This window comes from Canis aureus, chromosome 6 (genome assembly GCF_053574225.1).
Source record: "Canis aureus isolate CA01 chromosome 6, VMU_Caureus_v.1.0, whole genome shotgun sequence".
In the NCBI taxonomy this organism is placed as follows: domain Eukaryota; kingdom Metazoa; phylum Chordata; class Mammalia; order Carnivora; family Canidae; genus Canis; species Canis aureus.
The window spans coordinates 28,469,695-28,485,907 of record NC_135616.1 but is presented as its reverse complement, the minus strand read 5'-3'; the positions used below and the strand labels follow the sequence as shown (position 1 = coordinate 28,485,907).

The 16,213-nt window shown below is 43.6% G+C and overlaps 2 long non-coding RNA genes across 4 annotated transcripts in view; one reads left to right on the top strand and one right to left on the bottom strand.

The window, feature by feature from the left end:
* LOC144315660 (uncharacterized) overlaps positions 1-8,529 on the top strand; it is a 30,202-nt gene extending 21,673 nt beyond the window's left edge. For both annotated transcript variants that reach the window (XR_013381386.1, XR_013381385.1), the window contains one exon: positions 7,703-8,529. This is a non-coding gene — a long non-coding RNA (uncharacterized LOC144315660). The remainder of the gene's footprint in view (positions 1-7,702) is intronic.
* Positions 1-16,213, bottom strand: part of LOC144315662 (uncharacterized) — a 330,188-nt gene that overhangs the window by 240,812 nt on the left and 73,163 nt on the right. The window lies entirely within an intron of this gene.

Genomic DNA, 16,213 nt, shown 5'->3' with positions numbered 1-16,213 from the left:
GCTAGACGGAGCAACAGCTGAAGGCAGCTCCAGGCAAGTCCTGGGTGGTCCAGATCACTGCCAGTGTGAGTGGGGCAGGAGGAGGCCAAGAGCACCAGGAGGAGTCTGGGAAGCTGCAAGGAAGTCCTGCTGGTGGGAAAAGAGAGCAGGAGAACAAGAAGGAGAGATGGCAAACAGCTTGAGCAAAGCTTTGCTTCCCCTCCCAGGTATCTGTGTCTAGGAGGCCATGATGGGGGAGAGGGTTAGGGGGAGGTTGCTGCTGTTGTGTTCCTTCCGGCACAGACACACCTATAATCACGGGCTCCATCAAACTCCCTGGCCCCATGTGGAGGCTGCTCTCCATGGTGAGAACCTCCGCTCCAGACCAGAGTTGCCTAGCAACTCAGGGTCCTAAAGAGAAAGCATAAAAGCAGAGGAGCCAGAAAGGCAAGGGCAGAGGGGAGTGGGCTGGCAGAGAAAGGAGATAACCAGGAGGAAGCAGCCCTGCGTTCAGGCTCAAAACACAGGGCAGCTTTTCAAGTCCTTAGGGTCTCTCCATACCAGCTCCTGGTGTCCCCTCACCCTGAATTAGATGCCTGATGCCCCAGCACTGAAGGTATTTCTCTGTCAAACCACTTACCTCCATTGAGATGCAAATCCTATGGGCCTGAGCCATCCCACATCAGTATGGGAAGAATTTATCAGACCCTCTTGGGGAGGAGAAAAGGTGAAATGTAGAAATGCAGTCTGGTCAGGGCAGAGAGCTGCTGGGGCAGAGGACACTTTTTGAAGCTCTCTACCTCCACACAAACTGATTTAAAAAAAAAAAAATTCAGAAAGGTAATTTGGCTGTTTCCAAATTCCACATTCCTAGACCCAACCAAACCCTAAAAAAGGGTATACCTAAGGATAGAGAGACAAGTAACAAGCAAGCAAGGAACTCAAAGCTTAAAGAATATTGAGCTGATAGAGAATTGAGGAAGGGAAGGGAAGGGAGGGGAGGGGAGGGGACAAGTGTGCCCCTGGCATCATTCCTACAGCTACCTGTTGTGTGTTTGATTAACAGTCTCATATATCAGCTCAGCCTAGAGTCTTCATTCATTCATTGCTTTCAAATTAGAGCAGTTCTGTCCTCCACGTTCCCATGGTTTGAGTGGTGTGCAGTGTGCATGTGTGTGAATGTGTGTGTTGGGGGAGAATATCTGTGTTTGTTGGCCAAGGGAATGAAGGGGCACCCACAGTACATGCAGGTGGAGTCTGACTGGTTTTAACCGTATGGGTTCAAGCTAGAAAACAGTCTGATACTAAAAAACTGATAGTAAATATTAAACTGACATTAAATAAAGAACTGACTCAAAAGCCAGAAGTCCCTGGAAACTTTGGAAATGTCTGACAACTTTGGTTTGTTTGCAGGGCCTCTATCTGGTTTTGTTCTTAGGACTAGTGTGCTTAGTAGAGAGAGAGTCTGAGATCAGAGTCTCTTTCCACTTAGCTACCCAGAGCATCCTGTGATTATCAAAGCATCCCCACCATGGCTGTGGTTGGATTTCATATTTATCTCAAGTGGGCTGGTCTCCTCTGCAGTGGGTAACCCATTTTCAGGGCAAGACATAAGACCCGGTCATCAGAAGTGTGGTCTCTGCCTGACATCTAATGATCTGGGAAAGGTGCTGACAGGGAAGGGACCATGTGGGTTGCCCTCTCTACTCCTCACTTCTGTCCTAATCAGGTTTCTCATCACCCCAGACTGTGAATTTTCATTCTCATTCCTGGCCTTTGTGCTGTGCCTTCCATCAGGAACATTATCTCTTCTCTTGCTCTGCCTCTTCAGACCCTCTGCATCTTGCCTGGGAGCCTCTGCACCCCATGACTGACCCCTCCACTGTCTCCCCTCAAACTGTATGTGCAACTCACTTCATGGGAATTATATTCTATCTTATAATTGTTTGCATCTGAGTTTCATCTTCCCAACTGAGGCAGGAGATTACTACAGATGCACTTCCCTCTTTGACACCTCCTCCCCAACTCTAGTCCTTGGCTTAGACCCAGGCCCTTAAAAAAACTTGCTTCTGGGACACCTGGGTGGCTCAGTGGTTGAGCCACCTGCCTTCAGCTCAGGGCGTGATCCCGGGGTCCTGGGATCAAGTCCCGCATCAGGCTCCCCTCAGGGAGCCTGCTTCTCCCTCTGCCTATGTCTCTGCCTCTCTCTCTGGGTCTCTCATGAATAAATAAAATCTTAAAAAACAAAAAAAACAACAACAACAACAAAAAAAAAAAACAAAAAAAAAACCCTGCTTCCATTGAATTAGCCATAGTAGTCCTGCTGGAAGACTTGCAATCAGATGGCTAGGAATGTACACAAGCAAAGGACTTGAGTGTTTACACGGAGCCACTTCCCATGAATCATAGAACTGGAAACTCACAATACTCCTTTGAGGAAAGCAGGAAAGGGCTTATTATCCCCATGTTACAGATAAGGAAGGCGAGGTTGAGATTCATGATTTACTCTGAAGTCACACAGGCAGGTGAGGGAATCCAGCCAGCCACTCTTCTCACTCCTCTCCTACAGGGGGCCAGAGCCCTTCCTTAGGGCCAATCCTGTCCTCATCTCAACTGTTTGTTCTCCTCAGAGCTCAATGCCTTCCAAGTGATGGCCCTCCAGCTGTGTTCTAACTACCCTTTATATCCAAAACCCCAACAGCAGTGCTAAATCCTTGGTCATACTTCTACCCCAGAAACACTGAAAAGAGTTTAGAATTTTGATCACTGCTATTAAAGGTCAATAACTTGATAAGGAATTCAAATATGAATACTTAAAAGGAAATCTGAGTTACAATCCCGTAATCCACTTGTCTCCCCAAGCCCAAATGGCAGAATTTCAGGAGAAAGATCACTGAGCCCTGTGCTTGCTATCCAGCATGAGGGCCACCAGCCACAGGAAGCTATTGAGCACTAAAGAAGTGATCGATCACAATTGAGATGTGATTTTATTGTAAGTAAATGTGGCATTTTAGAGAGTATGAAAAAAGAACGTAAAATATCTCAATTTTTATAATAATATTAAAATTAGAATATTTTAGATTGAATCAAATTGTCAAAGTGAATAGAATTAATTTCATCTGCTTCTTTTTACTTTTTTAAATATGGCTAGTAATGGGGTGCCTGGATAGTTCAATGGTTAAGCACCTGCTTTTGGCTCAGGGTGTGTTCCCAGGGTCCTGGGATGGAGTCCTCACATCAGGTTCCCTGTGGGGAGCCTGCTTCTCCCTCTGCCCATGTCTCTACCTCTCTTTGTGGGTCTCTCATGAATAAATAAAATCTTTTAAATAAATAAATAAATAAATAAATAAATAAATAAATAAAGCTAGTAGTAAATTTTATATTACATATGTGGCTTGCATTTGTAGCTCACATTATACTTCTATTGGACAGTGCTGATATGGACAAAAGTGCTTTTCCAGTACTTTTCAAATCACTCCATGAATATGCTCAGATTGTGCTTGAGGTCCCATTATCTGAAGCAATAAGAATTCAGAGCAGTCCTTCTAGAAATTCCGTCCCAAAAGGTGCCCCTAGCAGTCAGCTTCTCTAGCCTCCAATGTTGCTGGAGTCCAGCAGAGCAAGCCCAGACTAAATTCCCCAAGCCAGGCTCACAGTCTGGGCTTGGCATCCTCCAACTCTCTCTCCTCTTGCATAGCCTGGCCTGGCTCCTTAGGGAAAACCCCCAGTTAAAGTTATGTTTTAGAATTTGCCAAGCTGGGATGCCTGAGTGGTGCAGTGGTTGAGCGTCTGCCTTCGGCTCAGGGCGTGGTCCTGGAGTCCCGGGATCGAGTCCTGCGTCGGGCTTCCCGCATGGAGCCTGCTTCTCCCTCTGCCTATATCTCTGCCTCTCTCTCTGTCTCTCATGAATAAATAAATAAAATATTTTTAAAAATTAAAAAAAAAATAGAATTTGCCAAGCTGCTTTTTGGAGCACTGAGAGGCTATGCCTTAGAAGACCTCTGATGTCTTCTAAGAGGTTGCCAGCTTTGACCATAGAAAAGGTATCAGAACAAAGAACTGTTTAAAGCAAGGTTAATATTTGATTAGAGTGGAAGCTGGGGCCTATCTTGAGTGGGTTTTTGCAGGGAAAAGACCCCTTCCTTAAATAGTATGTAACCCAAACCTTCTGAGCTGTGCTGGGAAAAGAATCTATTTATGACAAGGGACTTCTGCCTAGGGTCTCAAGTATGCCTCTGAAGTTCATCTTTGTCTTAGGAATGCAGATATTGTTACCAGCATGATGACCTAAAGATGACACCTTTACACTCTTCCCTATATGCTTAAGACAGAAATGACCACATGCTGGCTACCCAAGATATCCCAACACAAGATTGGATCACCAAACAAAGCTTTATTAAAAACAGAAGGTAATAGGAGGGAAGAAGAACATAAAATGAGGAGGTATATGGCCTTCTGTAAGGGAGCTTTCTTCCAGTTCCTCAGCCTGCCTCCCTTAGATGGACACTATCATTCACCTTCTCTACCCAGAACCATGTATCCCAATTCCTGAGAGCACCTCCCAAAAGACTCAGGACAATAGAGAGATGCAAAACTCCTCAGATATACCTGGGGCCTATCTCCACAGTTCTGGCTCCTGTCTAGAGCTCCACTATTCTCCATGAGCTACTCTCACATGGACACTACCTACCCAACAACAGAACATGTTGCTGGCCTGGACAGAATTACCAATCTCCTGCAAACACTCACACCAGTTACTGTATATCCAGTGCTCTCTCTCCCTAGGCAGAGGCCCTCAGGTTCCTTCTCTCATACTTCCCTTATTTTGACACTTTCTATGGGGTCTCGCCATCTGCTTATCCAAAGGTCTAAATTTAAGATACTAACTCAGACTAGGTTAGAGTCAATTAAATTGGATCAACAAATAGTAATTGACCATCTGGTAGTAAAATTTGTCCTAGTGTGTCCTATATGTGCTGTGTACATAGAACCAGTTAATATGGTCCTGCCTCCATTGTATATATAATAGTTAGAAAGATCATCAATAAGCAAAATTAAATCACAACTTAAAAAAATGAAATTCAAAACAACAATGGATAGCTTTTTCTCTTAGACTTTGGAAGTCTTCTAGTTAATTTATGTACCTGGTGCAGCCTCTGCAGCATAGAGGGAGGGGGAATGACCTGCTGAGACTCAGAGCCAGCACTATCACTACTTAGCTATGGGGCTCCTGGTAGTGCAAGCCCCCTGTCCTCCTAGGCCTCACTTTCATCTACCCTCATATTTTAAAGGTGAGGCATGGACTAGATGATCTTTCAGAGTACTTACAACTCTAGCCTCCTAGGATGCTGTGATCTACCCTCTTAGCATCCCCACAAAGGTACCTGGTCATTGTGTCAGTCCTTCAATAACATGGAGCTCCCTCCTTGGAAAATCTTGGTTGCTTCAGAGTTCTTCTTAGGAGCTGACATTTCACTCTCTCTAATTTCCATCTGCAAATTGACACCAAGTAAATGAGCAGATACAAGTTGCTCTGGGTTTCAGAGAAGGCCAGAGCTTGTCAAGTTGGAGAAGTGAACAGCTAGTTCAGAGAGAAGAGGAAATTTCAGTAGAGACTTGAAAAATGGCTAGTATTGGACATGCAAAAGGCAAAAGGATGAACAGAGCAAAATCAATGCAAAAGATAAAGAAGGAAAGGAAGGGCTAATATCAGGCCTGAAAAGACACCCAGGGAGAGAAAGAGGTCAGAAAGGAGAAAACACACAGCAATTCCACCACCCATTTTAGCTTCCAGAAAATCAGCTCCAAATGTGACAGTATTTATAATCATAATATGAGATAGCTAACATTTATGGAGTACTCACTACATGCTAGGCACTTTATATTATTTCATTAAAACCTCATAACCACCCCCATGAAGTAGGAACCAAAGGATTCCCATTTTACAGATAAAGAAATGAGGCACATGGAGGATTATCTGCACAAATGTCTTGTTCTAGCTCTGCAATTTTATGATTCCAAAAAATGTCTTCCTTTCTATTGGCACGGAAAGGCACCTGGAGACTTCAGAGGATAGATGAGAAAGAAATGTCTCCAGCAGGTCTCTGACTCCATAAATATTCCATCACAAGGTAAAGAGAGCACTGCCTTCACTCAGTGCCTTGGAACACATGCTGATGGACGCAAGAGGAGCTCATGGGATACAATCATCAAGTTGAAGTCAGTGGTCAAGCCCTGGACAAGAAAGTGCCACCTGGGAAGGCATTCAGAATCTGTCCTCCATGGGATGGCTCCATTGGTCTCTGCTTTCATGTCCACATCTCGTCTTGATAGAGTGGGGAAAGTCCCTGCAACAGTTTATCTCCAAAGAGTTCACATAAACTAAAGGAGGCCACCCTCAGCAAACATAATTAACTCCTATAAATATCTCAAATGAGATGGAGCTGAGGCCAATGCTGGTCTCAGCTCCAGCAAAAAGGCTTTGAATGAAGTGAAAAAAAAGAAACATACAAACAGTCATTTTCCAGGACAGCAAAATCTCAGAACCCCCAAAACATGAATCCACAAAGCTAAGAAAGTCTATAGTTTTCAGGCTACCCCCCACTCTGAGGTAGGGGTAGGGTGCACATAACGATGTCATTTCATATGATTAAAAAAATATTGCATAAGTAGGGCCAAGGAAAATGGAATAAAATATAAACTAAAAATAAATGGTTGAGTCAACTCATCTTTAATGCCTTTCCGTGTAACATCTATTTTGTATAATGGAATACGACTTTCATACTCCGACTGCAAATTTAACCTTGGCCACAAGTTATGATGTACATTACAATACACTTTTATTATGTTACACAGTATTGTGGTGGTTTTTTTTAATCTATTGCTAAGCCCCTAACAGTATGTCTGCGTCAGTGAAGCCCATCTGTCACAACCACAGTGGAGACATTATTATGTAAATAGTTCTAGGGCCTCCTTTTGGGGGAATTTAATATACTGTCCTAATATCCCAGCCGGAAAAAAAAATGTTTATGAAAAAAAACTTTTTTTTTTTTGGTTTGTTTGTTTCGTCTATAGAGAAAGGCGTCGAGTTGCTGAGGGTTTTTTTTTTTTTTTTTAAATAGTTCAAATCTCTTTTCTTCTCTCACTCACAGCGTCTTTAAAAGCTAATGATATGGCTCCTAATAAAATAAAATAAAATACATGAGAGACTTCTTTTAAACACACCAGCTGAAGTGTAGAGCATTAATATCTTGCAGCCCAGTGCATTAGCCATCCTTTCTATATTACAGTCATATTTCAATAAACTAAGTTTTCTTAGCAGGTGCCATCTTGGATTATTTCTTTATTAGACTGAGTTATAAAATATGCAGAATGGTATGCTGAATTTTCTCTGTTATTTATTGCTGGTTTTAAACCTTTGCCAAAATCCATACAACTAAATCTTCCTCCTTAGAGGTGGAGAGGCAACACCTGGAAGAGACCTGTCGGCACTTTCCCTTTCAGGGCTGCCAACTGTGTGGCTGAGAAGATGAGGGCAGAACCAAATAAAGTGTGGTTTACAAAACAGAAGATGCCAGTTCCCAGACTTCTTACTGCATTTTAATTAACCAGTTCAGGACAGATTTTAAGGCAGCACAAAAAAAGGGGCTAATCACTAGACAGAGTTGGGCTACCAGGACCTCCCAACCCCATATCAACCATGTCCTTGCTTTTACTCACTCAGGCATTGAAGTTTTGCTGAGCACCAGCAAGCAGTGAGTGGTTTACAAGAAGCAAGAGAAGCAAATGACAGACTCTGAGACCTCAAAGAGTACACAGTCTAGACGGGAGAGAAGACATCAGAAACAGAACAACTTGGGGAATGTCTTAGTCCATTCAGGCTGCTATAACAAATTACCATTAACTGGATGGCTTATAAACAACAGAAATGTATCACCCACAGTCCAGAGGCTAGAAGTCCAAGATCAAAGTACTGGCAGATTTGTGTCTAGTAAAAGCCAACTTCCTGGTTCATAGATAGCCATTTATTGCTATATCCTCACAGAGCAAGAGCACTCTGGAGTATCTCTTATAAGGGCACCAATCCCATTCATAACAGCTCCACCTCCATTACCTAATCACCTTCCAAAGGCCCCACATCCAAACACCATCACATTGAGGGTTAGGTTTCAACACAGGAACTCTGAGAGAATGCAAACATTTTATTTATGGTACAGGTAAAATGATCACATAACCATATGGGTGGTTCCAAATGAGGTTGGAGGAGCTAAACAGAAGGAGCTATGGTACAGAGCTCAATAATCAAGGGGAGAGCTTCTAGGCAGTCAGGGGGCTCAGGTGAGCCTTGAAGGAGAAATGAGGTTTAGCTGCTTAGAGTGGAGGAAATGTACCAGCAGACATCACAACACAGAAGTATACCTCTACTCACTCCAGGCAGAAGAAAGGGCATGGTGAAAGCACGGGCAGAAAGAGCACAAAGGAGATGGTAAAGAGGCACAGGGGGTCAGGGCAGTGGGTTCCCAGTGGAATCAAGACAGGTCTAAAAACCAGGTAAGGTAAATCCATGGGCATCTGTTCCATGAGGGGCTAAGCATCCTCCTGACAGAAAACCCTCTTAAAATAAAGAGGAGTCTGGAAGCCAAGCTTGGCCCAGGAACACAGTGGTAGTAGTTGGTAAAGGAAGGTCATCTGAGGGCAGCATGATTCTTATCCCCTATACCATCTCCCCATCCAGCCCTGTCTTGGGTATAAGGGGAAGAGAAGCTATTAAAAAAAAGAATCCAGAAAAAGCTACTTCATCAAAAATGCTGCTAGGTATCACAGATAGGCTTCTACTTGTAATGGCACCAAAAGCATGTCACACAGAGGGGTAAGGAGGCATCCTCTAACATGTTGACTCTATACAGCTCCTGTCTCTAGTGTCAGTTGTATTGTGGAGGGGGTGGTGACAGCCTCATTGGTGCCCAGTAGCAGATGGCAGTGGTGCCTGGGACAGAAGGACTGAAGTAGGGTATGGGGCTCAGAGCACAGAAAGTAGCCATGCCCAGGGGAATCAAGAGTACCCAAAGGTATTGACAGCAGTTCCCAATAAGGCTACCACCAAGATTTATAGGAAAGTACATAGGAAATTCCATCTGGGAAGCTAAGTGTCTTAGTAAAAGGATGTTGAGGAGTGTCAGCAGGTGGCTTTAGTGAATGTGACTCCATTACCTACCAGCACCAGGCTCTACAGAAGCTCAGGGTACACAGGTGAGGATAAGGAAAGTAATGCCAGCAAGTTTGCAGACGTTGAGGACAGGGACACTAGACTAGAAGTAGACCTATCTGTGGCAGGGTGGTGATGTGGGCCACTAGCTGTTCCCTTGCACTCTGCTTTCCTCAGTGGGAATCCAGCTAAGTACCTCCACGCAGAGGGATGCTGCTTGCCCCTGGCTCTAGACAAAACTAGCTCAGGTCAAAGCCAGACATATGGGAACCCAGAAGTTCCTGTGGCTTATCTATACTCATCACTCAGTTTCTTTAGCAGCATCCAAAGCAAGAGTGTCAGGGAGCCAGACCATGAAAGCCCCATTTGGGCCAGTGAAGAGCTCCTGGTCCCAACAGAGGAAGGAGACCCACTTAGAGAATGAACTCACTTGGCTTTTGCTGTGCACCCTGCAAGAGCTTGAGACAGTACGTGGAGAGCAAGGATGTGAGAAGGAGGACTAGGGGACCTTCCCAGCAGGACTGAGTCTGGATCTGGCTTTGAAAAGTGACAAGGATTTGACTTGGGAGTAATGGGAGACCCACTGGGAGCAGAGGAGAAGCAGTACTTGAGTATCCCCCTTGTCACATGTCCCCAAGACAGTTAGTATCCAACTATGCCAAGTTCCCTTTCAAATCCCAGCTCTTAAAGGATCTATCCAACAAGAGGACTTAACAATCCTCAATATATATGCCCCGAATGTGGGAGCTGCCAAATATATCAATCAATTAATAACCAAAGTTAAGACATACTTAGATAATAATACACTTATACTTGGTGACTTCAATCTAGCGCTTTCTACACTTGATAGGTCTTCTAAACACAACATCTCCAAAGAAACGAGAGCTTTAAATGATACACTGGACCAGATGGATTTCACAGATATCTACAGAACTTTACATCCAAACTCAACTGAATACATATTCTTCTCAAGTGCACATGGAACTCTCTCCAGAATAGACCACATACTGGGTCACAAATCAGGTCTGAATCGATACCAAAAGATTGGGATCATCCCCTGCGTATTCTCAGACCATAATGCCTTGAAACTAGAATTAAATCACAACAAGAAGTTTGGAATGACTTCAAACACGTGGAGGCTAAGGACCATCCTGCTAAAAGATGAAAGGGTCAACCAGGAAATTAAGGAAGAATTAAAAAGATTCATGGAAACTAGTAAGAATGAAGATACAACCGTTCAAAATCTTTGGGATGCAGCAAAAGCAGTCCTAAGGGGGAAATACATCGCAATACAAGCATCCATTCAAAAACTGGAAAGAAATCAAATACAAAAGCTAACCTTACACCTAGAGGAGCTAGAGAAAAAACAGCAAATAGATCCTACACCCAGCAGAAGAAGAGAGTTAATAAAGATTCGAGCAGAACTCAACGAAATCGAGACCAGAAGAACTGTGGAACAGATCAACAAAACCAGGAGTTGGTTCTTTGAAAGAATTAATAAGATAGATAAACCATTAGCCAACCTTATTAAAAAGAAGAGAGAGGAGACTCAAATTAATAAAATCATGAATGAGAAAGGAGAGATCACTACCAACACCAAGGAAATACAAACGATTTTAAAAACATATTATGAACAGCTATACGCCAATAAATTAGGCAATCTAGAAGAAATGGACGCATTCCTGGAAAGCCACAAACTACCAAAACTGGAACAGGAAGAAATAGAAAACCTGAACAGCCAATAACCAGGGAGGAAATCGAAGCAGTCATCAAAAACCTCCCAAGACACAAAAGTCCAGGGCCAGATGGCTTCCCAGGGGAATTCTATCAAATGTTTAAAGAAGAAACCATACCTATTCTACTAAAGCTGTTTGGAAAGATAGAAAGAGATGGAGTACTTCCAAATTCGTTCTATGAGGCCAGCATCACCTTAATTCCAAAACCAAAGACCCCATCAAAAAGGAGAATTATAGACCAATATCCCTGATGAACATGGATGCAAAAATTCTCAACAAGATACTAGCCAATAGGATCCAACAGTATATTAAGAAACTTATTCACCATGACCAAGTAGGATTTATTCCCGGGACACAAGGCTGGTTCAACACTTGTAAAACAACCAATGTGATTCATCATATCAGCAAGAGAAAAACCAAGAACCATATGATCCTCTCATTAGATGCAGAGAAAGCATTTGACAAAATACAGCATCCATTCCTGATCAACACTCTTCAGAGTGTAGGGATAGAGGGAACATTCCTCAACATCTTAAAAGCCATCTACGAAAAGCCCACAGCAAATATCATTCTCAATGGGGAAGCACTGGGAGCCTTTCCCCTAAGATCAGGAACAAGACAGGGATGTCCACTCTCACCACTGCTATTCAACATAGTACTGGAGGTCCTAGCCTCAGCAATCAGACAAAAAGACATTAAAGGCATTCGAATTGGCAAAGAAGAAGTCAAACTCTCCCTCTTCGCCGATGACATGATACTCTACATAGAAAAACCCAAAAGACTCACCCCAAGATTCCTAGAACTCATACAGCAATTTGGCAGTGTGGCAGGATACAAAATCAATGCCCAGAAGTCAGTGGCATTTCTATACGCTAACAATGAGACTGAAGAAAGAGAAATTAAGGAGTCAATCCCATTTACAATTGCACCAAAGCATAAGATACCTAGGAATAAACCTAACCAAAGAGGTAAAGGATCTTTACCCTAAAAACTATAGAACACTTCTGAAAGACATTGAGGAAGACACAAAGAGATGGAAAAATATTCCATGCTCATGGATTGGCAGAATTAATATTGTGAACATGTCAAGGTTACCCAGGGCAATTTACACGTTTAATGCAATCCCTATCAAAATACCATGGACTTTCTTCAGAGAGCTAGAACAAATTATTTTAAGATTTGTGTGGAATCAGAAAAGACCCCGAATAGCCAGGGGAATTTTAAAAAAGAAAACCATAGCTGGGGGCATCACAATGCCAGATCTCAGGTTGTACTACAAAGCTGTGGTCATCAAGACAGTATGGTACTGGCACAAAAACAGACACATAGATCAATGGAACAGAACAGAGAATCCAGAAGTGGACCCTCAACTTTATAGTCAACTAATATTCGATAAAGGAGGAAAGACTATCCGCTGGGAAAATTGGACATCCACATGCAGAAGAATGAAACTAGACCACTCTCTTGCACCATACACAAAGATAAACTCAAAATGGATGAAAGATCTAAATGTGAGACAAGATTCCACCAAAATCCTAGAGAAGAACACAGGCAACACCCTTTTTGAACTTGGCCACAGTAACTTCTTGCAAGATACATCCATGAAGACAAAAGAAACAAAAGCAAAAATGAACTATTGGGACTTCATCAAGATAAGAAGCTTTTGCACAGCAAAGGATACAGTCAACAAAACTAAAAGACAACCTACAGAATGGGAGAAGATATTTGCAAATGACGTATCAGATAAAGGGCTAGTTTCCAAGATCTATAAAGAACTTCTTAAACTCAACACCATAGAAACAAACAATCCAATCATGAAATGGGCAAAAGACATGAACAGAAATCTCACAGAGGAAGACATAGACATGGCCAACACGCACATGAGAAAATGCTCTGCATCACTTGCCATCAGGGAAATACAAATCAAAACCACAATGAGATACCACCTCACACCAGTGAGAATGGGGAAAATTAACAAGGCAGGAAACCACAAATGTTGGAGAGAAAGCGGAGAAAAGGAAACCCTCTTACACTGTTGGTGGGAATGTGAAATGGTGCAGCCACGCTGGAAAACTGTGTGGAGGTTCCTCAAAGAGTTAAAAATAGACCTGCCCTATGACCCAGCAATTGCACTGTTGGGGATTTACATCAAATATACAGATGCAATGAAACACCGGGACACCTGCACCCCGATGTTTATAGCAGCAATGGCCACAATAGCCAAACTGTGGAAGGAGCCTCGGTGTCCATCAAAAGATGAATGGATAAAGATGTGGTTTATGTATACAATGGAATATTACTCAGCCATTAGAAATGACAAATACCCACCATTTGCTTCAACGTGGATGGAACTGGAGGGTATTATGCTGAGTGAAATGAGTCAAGCGGAGAAGGACAAACATTGTATGTTCTCATTCATTTGGGGAATATAAATAATAGTGAAAGGGAATAGAAGGGAAGGGAGAAGAAATGGGTAGGAAATATCAGAAAGGGAGACAGAACATAAAGACTCCTAACTCTGGGAAATAAACTAGGGGTGGTGGAAGGGGAGGAGGGCGGGGGGTGGGGGTGAGTGGGTGACGGGCACTGAGGGTGGCACTTGACGGGATAAGCACTAGGTGTTATTCTGTATGTTGGCAAATTGAACACCAATAAAAAATAAATATATTATTAAAAAAATAAATAAAAATAAAAAAAATAGAATAAAATCCCAGCTCTGCCAGTAGGTGTGATAATGATTTTAGGCTATTTTCATATCTTTCTCATAATCTTTCCCTAATGTCCTCATCTGCAAAAGGGTTGTGATAGTTCTTGCCTAGCAATGTTGTCTGGAGTGGATAAATTATCAAATGGCACATAGTAGGCTCCAGGCCTCCTGCACAAGCATAGCATGGGGATGAACAGGTCCCCTGAGATCACCTCCCACTGCCACAGGAATGAATCCATGCAAGGGGGCCCAGCTTGGCCTCGCTGCCCAGGACATCTTCCTCGGGGGCCATGGGAGTCAGAGAAAAGATGGAAACAAAGAGGAGGAAAAGTAAGGACCAGGAGAACAGCCATCTGGGTAAAGAGCAAGATGGCCTTTAAAAGTGAGATTTCCCACAGAAGAGCTAGCTAAACAAGAACCTCTTTTCATAGAATCAGCTTTGAAACTTCCAAGTCTGTGGTAGCTTTGCAGACAGTAATTATCTGTTAGTTGAAAGGCAGAGTGGTGGGGGGGTGGGGGGAGGCTGGCTTGAGGGTGACACCCAGGGATGGGTGACCCTCAAAGAGATTAAGAGGATACCACAGAAGCCAGGGATGCCTAGGGAGGAAGCTTTCTCCTTCCCGGGTTGCAGGTTGGCCCCAACACCTGAAATCATCTGGCACCTCTGAGGATGGACACCACTGTGGGGACCCTAGTGGCAGGACCCCACCACAGGCTTGAGATGCTGCAGAAAGATGAAAGACACTGAGGAGAAAATAACAGCTTTCAACTCTCATTTGAACTCTCAACTGAAACTCAAGAACCAGTTAGCAAAGAATGTCAAAATAAGAATGTGTGAAGGTCTTTTCTCCCAAAATCACCAGAAAGAGATCTCGGCTCCTTGTTTTACAGATGATGGAACTGACACTCCAGAAGATTCACAGCTCACCAAGACCATACAGTGACTCTATCCCCAGGCCTTCTCTTCTGTGGCCCTTTCCATAAACTCAGTTATTTGAAAAGAGATCAGTGCAGCATTGCTACAGCAAACCCTAGCTCCTCTTGTGTGGAGTAAGTCCAAGAGCAAACATTTCTTCCCCCTGGCTGATCCTAGGGTTGCCTCAATGCTCACCCATCGCCCATGTTCAGAGCTGATTTAGCTGTTTGGGCACGAGTGGTTGGTTTGTAAGTGGAAAAGCAAGCACTCTGGGAGGGGCATAACTGGGCAGGCACTCGAACACACAGGGAAGAAGTCCAAGGAAGAGGTAGCTCCATTTGGAAACACCCCTGCTAGGATGCAGATGTTTCAGCAGCCGGCTGGGCAGCAGGCCTGGCAGGAAGCTGCTCTAGTTCTGACCCCAAACTCATGCCTCTCCCTTGACCCCCTTCTCGCCTTCTCATTCTGCATTTCTCCCTGCTTCCTCCACTTCTGTCCCTTCTTCCTACCCACTTTATCTTTTCCTCTCCGGTTTGCTGCATTTCCCACTCCCTTTGTCCCTTACACCTGGTCCCTATCCCCCCTGACATCCTGTCTGTCACTCATACTCTCTCTGTCTCTCTCTCCATGTCTGGACATTATGGTGCTGAATAGCTCATCTGGGAAGAACAGCCAGCCTGGCAGTATCTGGGTCTTTTTCTTCTGGCCAAAACCAGGGAGTGCAGACACCAGCAAAATATGCCCTAGGGAGAGGAAGAAGAGAGGAATCTTTTTTTTTTTTTTTTGAGAGGAATCTTATCTAAGGACACATTCCATCTTCATATTCCCTCCACTGATACATGATTGGAAAAGAAGAAGATAAACAGCCCATTGAACAGTTAGAATTCATGGGGCACAGATACGAAATGATTTGCTTTTTCCCAATACCTGTTTCAAACCAGTCTTCATCCCTTTACCCATTTTTAATGACAACCCAGGTATATCTCTTTGCTGGCTGATCACTTCCAATTGTTACAAAGCACAAATAAGCTAAACCTTGCTCAGAACTCCATCATATATCCAACAAGACATCATTTCCTCCCTTCCCCTAACACTGGCCAGGCTCTGGACCAAAGGAAAAGAAGACAAGAAGGAAGTCTGGTCTAGTCTTAAGACATCACCTACTAACCCCTCAACTCTTGGTGTGTTGGGGCAAAAAGGATAGATAAAAAAGATGGAAAGTGACAAGTGTCTTGTCAGTATGGTGCTATGTTGGCCCTTCTTAGAACTGACTGGTCCCTGTTACTGGGTGGCTTCTAAACCTTGCCCTGTCATAGTGGCCGTATGGGAATCTTTGGAGGCCACTCACAGGGTCTGGCTCTGAACAGGTGGGAGTTCAGCTTCCCTCTACCTGCTTTACCCTCTGTCACTCTCTCCTTCTGCCAGTGGCCTGTTGTCTCCAGGCAGCCAACCCCTTGGTGGATCTCAGACAGTGGGAAATGCTGTAGAGGGGAGACCATGAACACTGGAGGTACAACCCAACTTTTACATGTCAAAACATTATTTGGTTAGAAGATCCAAGATTCTGTGTTCTGATTCCTCACTAGCTAGCTCTGTGTCAACTGACTTTTAGCAAAGCTGAATTCAACTTTTAGTTTGTAACCTGCCCACTGACTGACTTTGGCCAATTA